At 38.2% G+C, this 7,068-nt stretch overlaps 1 non-coding gene across 1 annotated transcript; it reads left to right on the plus strand.

Moving 5' to 3' along the window:
* Positions 1–6,755: 6,755 nt before the first annotated feature.
* On the plus strand, positions 6,756–6,862 carry LOC119371016 (small nucleolar RNA R71). The gene has a single exon (XR_016319810.1). It is a non-coding gene; the product is annotated as a small nucleolar RNA R71 (small nucleolar RNA).
* Positions 6,863–7,068: the final 206 nt, after the last annotated feature.

The following is a 7,068-nucleotide window of genomic DNA, read 5'->3' on the forward strand; positions in this document are numbered from 1 at the left end:
TGATTTATCATCACTGAGCTTTTAGGGACAAAATTTGAGCATGTATAATGCCTCAACACAAGGTGTAAGAAATATGAAATAAGAATGAGCTAAGAACCTCTTACCACCATTGTATTATGGAATACAGTGAAAATGAAAGGAAAATGAGGAATTAGTATCCAAGGGCTAAAAGTTGAAAAGAGATAAAAAAAACTACATAACAAAATTACAACACAATATCCAGAAAAAACATAAAAGATTAAACATTAAATGAACTAAGCAAAACTAACAAAACTAAAACAAGAACTCAATCTGCTGGAGGTGGTTGAGGAGGAGGTTGCAACATATGAATGATTATTTGGAGCTGAGCATTTAATCTCGTGTACTGATTTTGCAACATGTCAAGATAGGAATCAATGCTTCCATAATATGTATTAAGGCTGAAAAATCGATCAGACATCATTGTTTCCATTCGTTTCGTACGATTGTCAAACATGTCCATCCTTGATAGGATGCGAGCTAACACCACGTCGGTTTCAGCTTGTGATGCCGAGTGGGAAGGACCTGCACTAGAAAAAGTAGAAAAACGAGGAGGTATACCTACTATGTTAACTCCACCCTCATCTCCTTTATCTCCTTTGACTCCAACTTTAGCCTCCTCATCTAAAGTATCCTCTTCCTGTTTGTCATCAATTCCAGCCAACCTATAAGTATCTCCATGACTAATAACCATCCTTATTCAAGCCATCACCTCAGTATCTAAGCGGGTATTCTTTCCACTATCCAACATAACTAAGGGGGTTCTCTCGGGGTTAAACACACGAAGGTATTGCCTAATCCTAGTAGAAAAACTCCCCATTACTATACTACTCGTGTTTTCCTTTGCTACTTTCTTCCATCGCAAACCCATCCAATAGCCAACATTGAGCCTAATTCCCTTCTCAATAGTCCATAAAAAATATAGTTCTTTAACCCCCACCACACCATCACTTTCTTTTCTTCCAAAAATTATTTAGGCCAAAAATCTATGAATATAGCAATAAGCGGAATTTCATAGACGAGTGGCCTTATAAACTTTAGAATTATACCCACGTGAACCTGTAAAATTTTCCTGTGCACCAGTTTCACTAAAGTTAGAAGGCACACATGTACTAGCATCCTCAGTAGGAAATCCAAAAATATTACTTAGCTCATGGATACAAAGTTCATGTCGCCTTTCTTTTAATTGGAAACTAATTTAAGATTCAACTTCATTTACAGTAGGGTATATGTATGAGGAATAACTGCTTAAAAATTCTAGAGTTAAAGGGGCGAACACATAATCCTTCATAGTAATAAAATTCCCCCACCCAGTCCTTTTCAAAGGTTCAATCACAGCATCTCTAAGACCCACAATACTCAAAGCATGTTCATCAATAAATCAATTTGGTAATATGGGTTTTAAAACAAGTTTATTTTACCTTTATAGTTGCTCTAGCATAGAGAGTGGGAATGGTGGTGTTGGAATCTCTAGTGGAGGTGTTATGGTGGCCCTCCTTACTTTTTATGGATTTCGCACGGGAACTTACACGTTTGAACGTGCTCTTGATGAAGAGAAGGTGGTTCTTCTTCTTTTTGGTGCCATATGTAAGAGGGAGTATGGACTTGTAGAGAGAGAAAGAAAAACAAAAGGGAAAGAGAGGGAGAAAGAAGATGCTGGTGGGTGGTTATGGAGTTTCTAGAGAGGGAAAAAGGGTTTGGAGAGGGAAAGAGAAGTAAGAGAGAAGTAGATCTAGGGTTAGTAGTAAGAGAATGCACCTTTTAAAGAAGTTTGGAAATCCGCGCTGGACTGCCACGGGCATAGTGTTGGCCACGGCCTACCCGTGGAGTCCTCTGACTCTCAGTGTTCTCTTTGCTCGATCTACCAAGGCCGAGGAGTCTAACACGGCCAAGCCGTGGCAAAGGTGAAAACATTCTCATGGACTCGTGCATCTGCCATAGGCGTGGCATATACCATGGCCAACCCATGGATCCTCCTGGAAGTCCGTTGAAAAACCTGTCTGGACGCCACAGTCGTGGCGATTTACATGGCCATGCCGTGGAGTCCACTGGAAGTTCGACATGCCTCCCTCTTTTAGTACTTCACGACCACAGCCGTGGCATTTGACACGACATGTCGTGGACTCTTTTGAACCTCACATTTGAGCTCCTACAATACATAAAAACTAGATTCTAAGTTTGGTAAAATAAAAATAGATCGAATTGAAAACAAAAACTAGACGAAATTAAACATGTTTTAACAAAAACTAAACAAAAGACGTACAAAACTAAACAAAAGCTAAGTTATGTCCCACAAGCACTTTTGTTTAACGTCATTAAGCTCGACTCACTGGACCTCTTTTTAGGCGAGACTCATAGTGATTTTGATTGGATTAAAGCCTCCATCTTGGTAAGCTTTTAGCCTTTGAGCATTGACTTTGAAACTCCGGTCTCCACTTACTACTTCAACCGCTCCATGTGGAAAAATTTCTTTAACTGTGAATGGTCCAGACCTACTAGAGTGCGATTTCCCTAGAAAGAGACGAAGCCTAGAGTTATAGAGTAATACCTATTGGCCCACTTCAGATTCTTAAAGTCACCTCTTTTCACCTACCTCTTTGGCTTTAAAGTTGAAAAACTTAATTGCCCAATAAGCCTTGTGTTCTAACTCAACAGGTAGATGACATGTCTTACCATAGACCATTCGATATGGAGATATACCCATTGGTGTTTCGAATGTAGTTCTATAGGCCCAAAGTGTATCATCAAGCTTCTTACACCAATCCTTCTTCGATTGACCAACTGTAGTCTCCAATATTTTCATGATCTCCCTATTTGTTACTTCTACTTGCCCACTTGTTTGTGGATGTTATAGGGTACCTACACAATTAATAACACCATATTTTGCAAGAGGAGAATCTAGGTACTTATTGCAAAAATGCTTACCTCCATCTGTGATTATTGCCCTATGGGTACCATGACGTTTGCAAATATATTTCTTGATGAAGTTCATCACTCTTGGCATCATTATTAGGAAGAGCAATGGCCTCCATCCATTTAAAGATGTAATCCACCGCCACTATGATGTATTATTTAGAATAAAAAGATGAGAATGGCCCCATGAAATCCAAACCCCACACATCAAAAATCTCCACTTCAAGAATGTTGTTTAATGGCATCTCATGTCTCTTGGAGATATTTTCTAACCTTTGGCAACAATAACAAATACGAACAAAGTTAAAAAGATTCTTTAAAAAATTTAAGCCAATACAAAAAACTTTCTAAAACATGTGCCGCCGTCTTGCTTGCTCCAAAATGTCCTTCACATTCCATTGAGTGACAGAAACGAAAAACAATATCCATCTCTTCTTTCAACACACATCATCTAAGGAGTTGGTCACTACAATACTTAAACAAGAAAGGCTCCTCCCAATAGTAATATTTAAGATCATGAAAGAGTTTTTTCTTTTGTTGATAGAAAGATTGGGAGGAGTAATCTTGCAAGTACGTAGTTGTTTTCCCCCGAAACAATCTCGAAATCTGCATTTTGATTGTTATTATTTTGTTTTGAAAAAGAGATGATAAAACCTTTTGGATATGCGATGCCGATAAATCGGTCTTATAAATCATTTTAGTCGCCACCCATTTTTTCGGCAATGGGACCGTTTCTATTTTAATTTTATTAAATGACTCCATTTTAAACCCAATTTTATTTAAGGCCGAATTATTTGAAAGAAAACTGGTCAGGCATACCGAGTACGATTCTAGGTAAGGGAATTAGGTACGTCAGCCCATTGGAAACCGACGCCCGGAAAATCGACCTCTTTTAACCTACGATTTCTAATTGATTTTATTTTAGAAAAAACCAATTATTTAAACCCAACCCGAATAAATCGAATCGAGTTCCTATTTGGAAAATTATTTGATCGTCCCAAGTAAGCTCATTCATTGCATTCATTCATAAACCAAGTATCACATTCATCATTCATCCACCATATATATCAAATAAAATTAAAAGACCCGCTCTTGCCTTATGGTTAAAGGCGAGCCACAAACCGAGTTCAATAATGTAATCAAAAGGAAATAACGAATATTAAATCTCAAAATATCATAATCACAACAGATTAATTGATTTGGTTTGATTAAAACTCGATTTGCCCATTATTGACCTTTTTCTGGATTGAGATTAAAATTTACTTAATGAAATAAAAATAACAAAAATAAACTGCAACTAGGGGACAGTCGCGTCACGCGGGTGTTCTATGGAAGAACAGTCGCGTGGCGCGACTCTTGTCTTTTATTCTGGAACTTATAGCAGTTGCGTCACGCAGGTGTTCTATGAAGAACAGTCGCGTGACGGAACTCTGTCACTCCTGCTGGAATTAAGAACAGTCGCGTCACGCGGGTGTTCTATGAAGAACAGTCGCGTGACGGAGCTCTTTCCTACGTGACGGAACTGTTTGTGACTTATTTATAACACTCAGACTTATTGATTATTCATTTTTAGCGAAACATTAAATACAAATATAAAACGAAATACAACTGAGTACACAAACAGCTGCGTCACGCAGGTGGTCCAATCCTGGTTAAGAGCTTTTGGACAGGAGCAGTCGCGTCACGCAGGTAGTAGCTGCGTGACGCGGCTGCTCTGGTCCGCAACTACCTTTCAAACTACTCTTTTTTACGTTTTCTTTTTGTCCAAAGTGATTAAAACAAACCCAGAAAGGTTCAATAATAGGCAAACTTACGTTTTATCAATGGCAGATCAATTAACAATATGAAAATGAGATTTTTAAGAGATAAAATACTAGAAATGAAAAAGAAAAGTTAGAATCGTTACCTAGCCCTCAGATTTGAGGATTGCATGCACTGAGATTGATTTAGAGACAATGTTTCACGATCCCAGAAGCGTGGTCACCAAGTTTTTTCACAAAATAAATCGTTTTCTTTTTCTTTCTTCCCTCTCTTTTCCTCTTCTTATATTTTTGTATTTTTTTTTTATTTTTAAGTCTAAATATTTATGACTTGATCTTCCCCAAGTTTACTCAATTGAGTTCTTGAGAAAGAGCTTTAGTCGTTAATCCAGAAACTTAATCTTAGAAAGTTGTATTTTTCTTAGAGGAAATGAGAGCAAAGTGTCAAAAAGTCCCGTTTTTGCTGTAAAATGTTGTATTTATATGGCTAGGGCAACAGAGCAGTCGCGTCACGCGGGTAGGAGCTGCGTGACGCACCCGTAAGCTCACGTGACGCGACTTACTTTTCGTACAGTTGCCGCGTATCCATACAAACAGTGCAGGCCGTTGCATGGGCGCACGCCAGAAGTGTCAGTCCTGTTAGAGCTGCGTGACGCAGCTAATAGTGCCGTCACGCAGGTACTAGCTGCGTGACGCAGCCCTAACACGGGTCAGGTACTTTTGGGCAGTTTGGTTCAATTTGTGGTTCAAACCCTTCTGGTTCATCGTGATACCTTATCCCTTATCCTCATATCATCATCGGGTCAGGTGGAGGCATAAAATCACGCGTCAACAGTAGTTAACTATATCCGCATACCATGGAGCTTACATACCTGCTAGAAGAAGAAGATGTTCATAGGGGAAGTCTTCATTAATTTGCATCTTTTCAAGCCTTTCTTCCCCCAACTCAAGCCTTGACAAGTGATCAGCCACAAGGTTATCGGTTCCCTTCTTATCATGAATTTCCAAATCAAATTCCTGCAAAAGAAGAACCCAACGAATTAGTCTAGCCTTTGCATCTTTCTTGTCTAACAAAAACTTAATAGTTGAATGATCAATGTACACTATTATTTTAGCTCCAATTGAATATGCTCTAAATTTATTAAAGGCAAAAACAATAGCTAGAAGCTCCTTCTCGGTAGTAGCATAATTAAGTTGCAAATCATTCAATCTATGACTAGCATAATAAATGACATACAACTTCTTTTTTTTTCTTTGCCCAGGAACAGTTCCTATGGCATAATCACTAGCATCAGACATAAGTTCAAATTGCTTCCCATTCCTCAAAGTGATAGCTTGTACCTGTTCTTTAGGATTTTTCTCAATTTCACCAGGTAATGTACCTTGAGGTCTAGAAGCCATCATATTAGCAAACTGTCTCATTTGAATCTCCAAAATCTTATCGCAACTTGTTGGACTTTATGATTCTCCTATTGGATCCTATGATTTTTTCCAAGTTTCATTCATGAAATCCATGTGGGATTTAGAGAGGGTAGTGAGGAGGTCATCATGAGGCTTTTTCTCTTGGGAGGAAAAGCTGATGGTGCATTCAAGTCATTGTTTGAATTCCCATAAGAAAGATTAGGACGATTCCTCAACCTGTTATCATAAGAGTTAGAATATGGGTAATTCTTCCTTCCTTGATTCATCACAAAGTTAACTTGCTCCAAAGTTTGAAGATTGAAATTATTTAACATGCATTCCTCAATTCCATGTTGTCCATTACACCTATCACAGACTTGCACGATAGAATTAACAGAGTTACTGGTCAACAAATCCAATTTTCCTACCATATTATCCACTTTGGCATTGAGTGCGATGATGGCATCAATCTCATAAACTCCTGATGGCTTCTTCCTTTCAGCTGTATTTTGGTAATGGCTATTGCTTGCCATCTCTTTTATTAAATCATATGCCTCATAAATCCCCTTCCTTTCAAAAGATCCACCAGCAGTTACATCTAAAGTTATTTTTATATTAGGAGACAATGCATTATAGAAAGTTTGTACCTGTAACCACTTGGGTAAGCTATGATGTGAGAACTTTCTCAATAAGTCTTTGAATCTCTCCCAAGCTTCATACAAACTCTCTTGATCATGGTGAGCAAAAGTCATTATCTCATTGCGAAGCTTTGTGGACTTTGAAGATGGAAAGAATTTCATCAAAAATTTTCGGGCTAGTTCTTCCCATATGGTGAAACTTCTAGCAGGACATGATTGCAACCAAGAACATGCTTTATCCTTTAGAGTAAAAGGAAATAGTTTCAACCTTATTGCATCTTCAACAACTTCGTTTTGCTTAAATGTATCACAAATCTCCAGGAATTTTGTGATATGGG

This window comes from Jatropha curcas, chromosome 2, assembly GCF_041381405.1.
Source record: "Jatropha curcas cultivar XTBG-Jc1 chromosome 2, XTBG_Jcur_1.0, whole genome shotgun sequence".
In the NCBI taxonomy this organism is placed as follows: Eukaryota; Viridiplantae; Streptophyta; class Magnoliopsida; order Malpighiales; family Euphorbiaceae; genus Jatropha; species Jatropha curcas.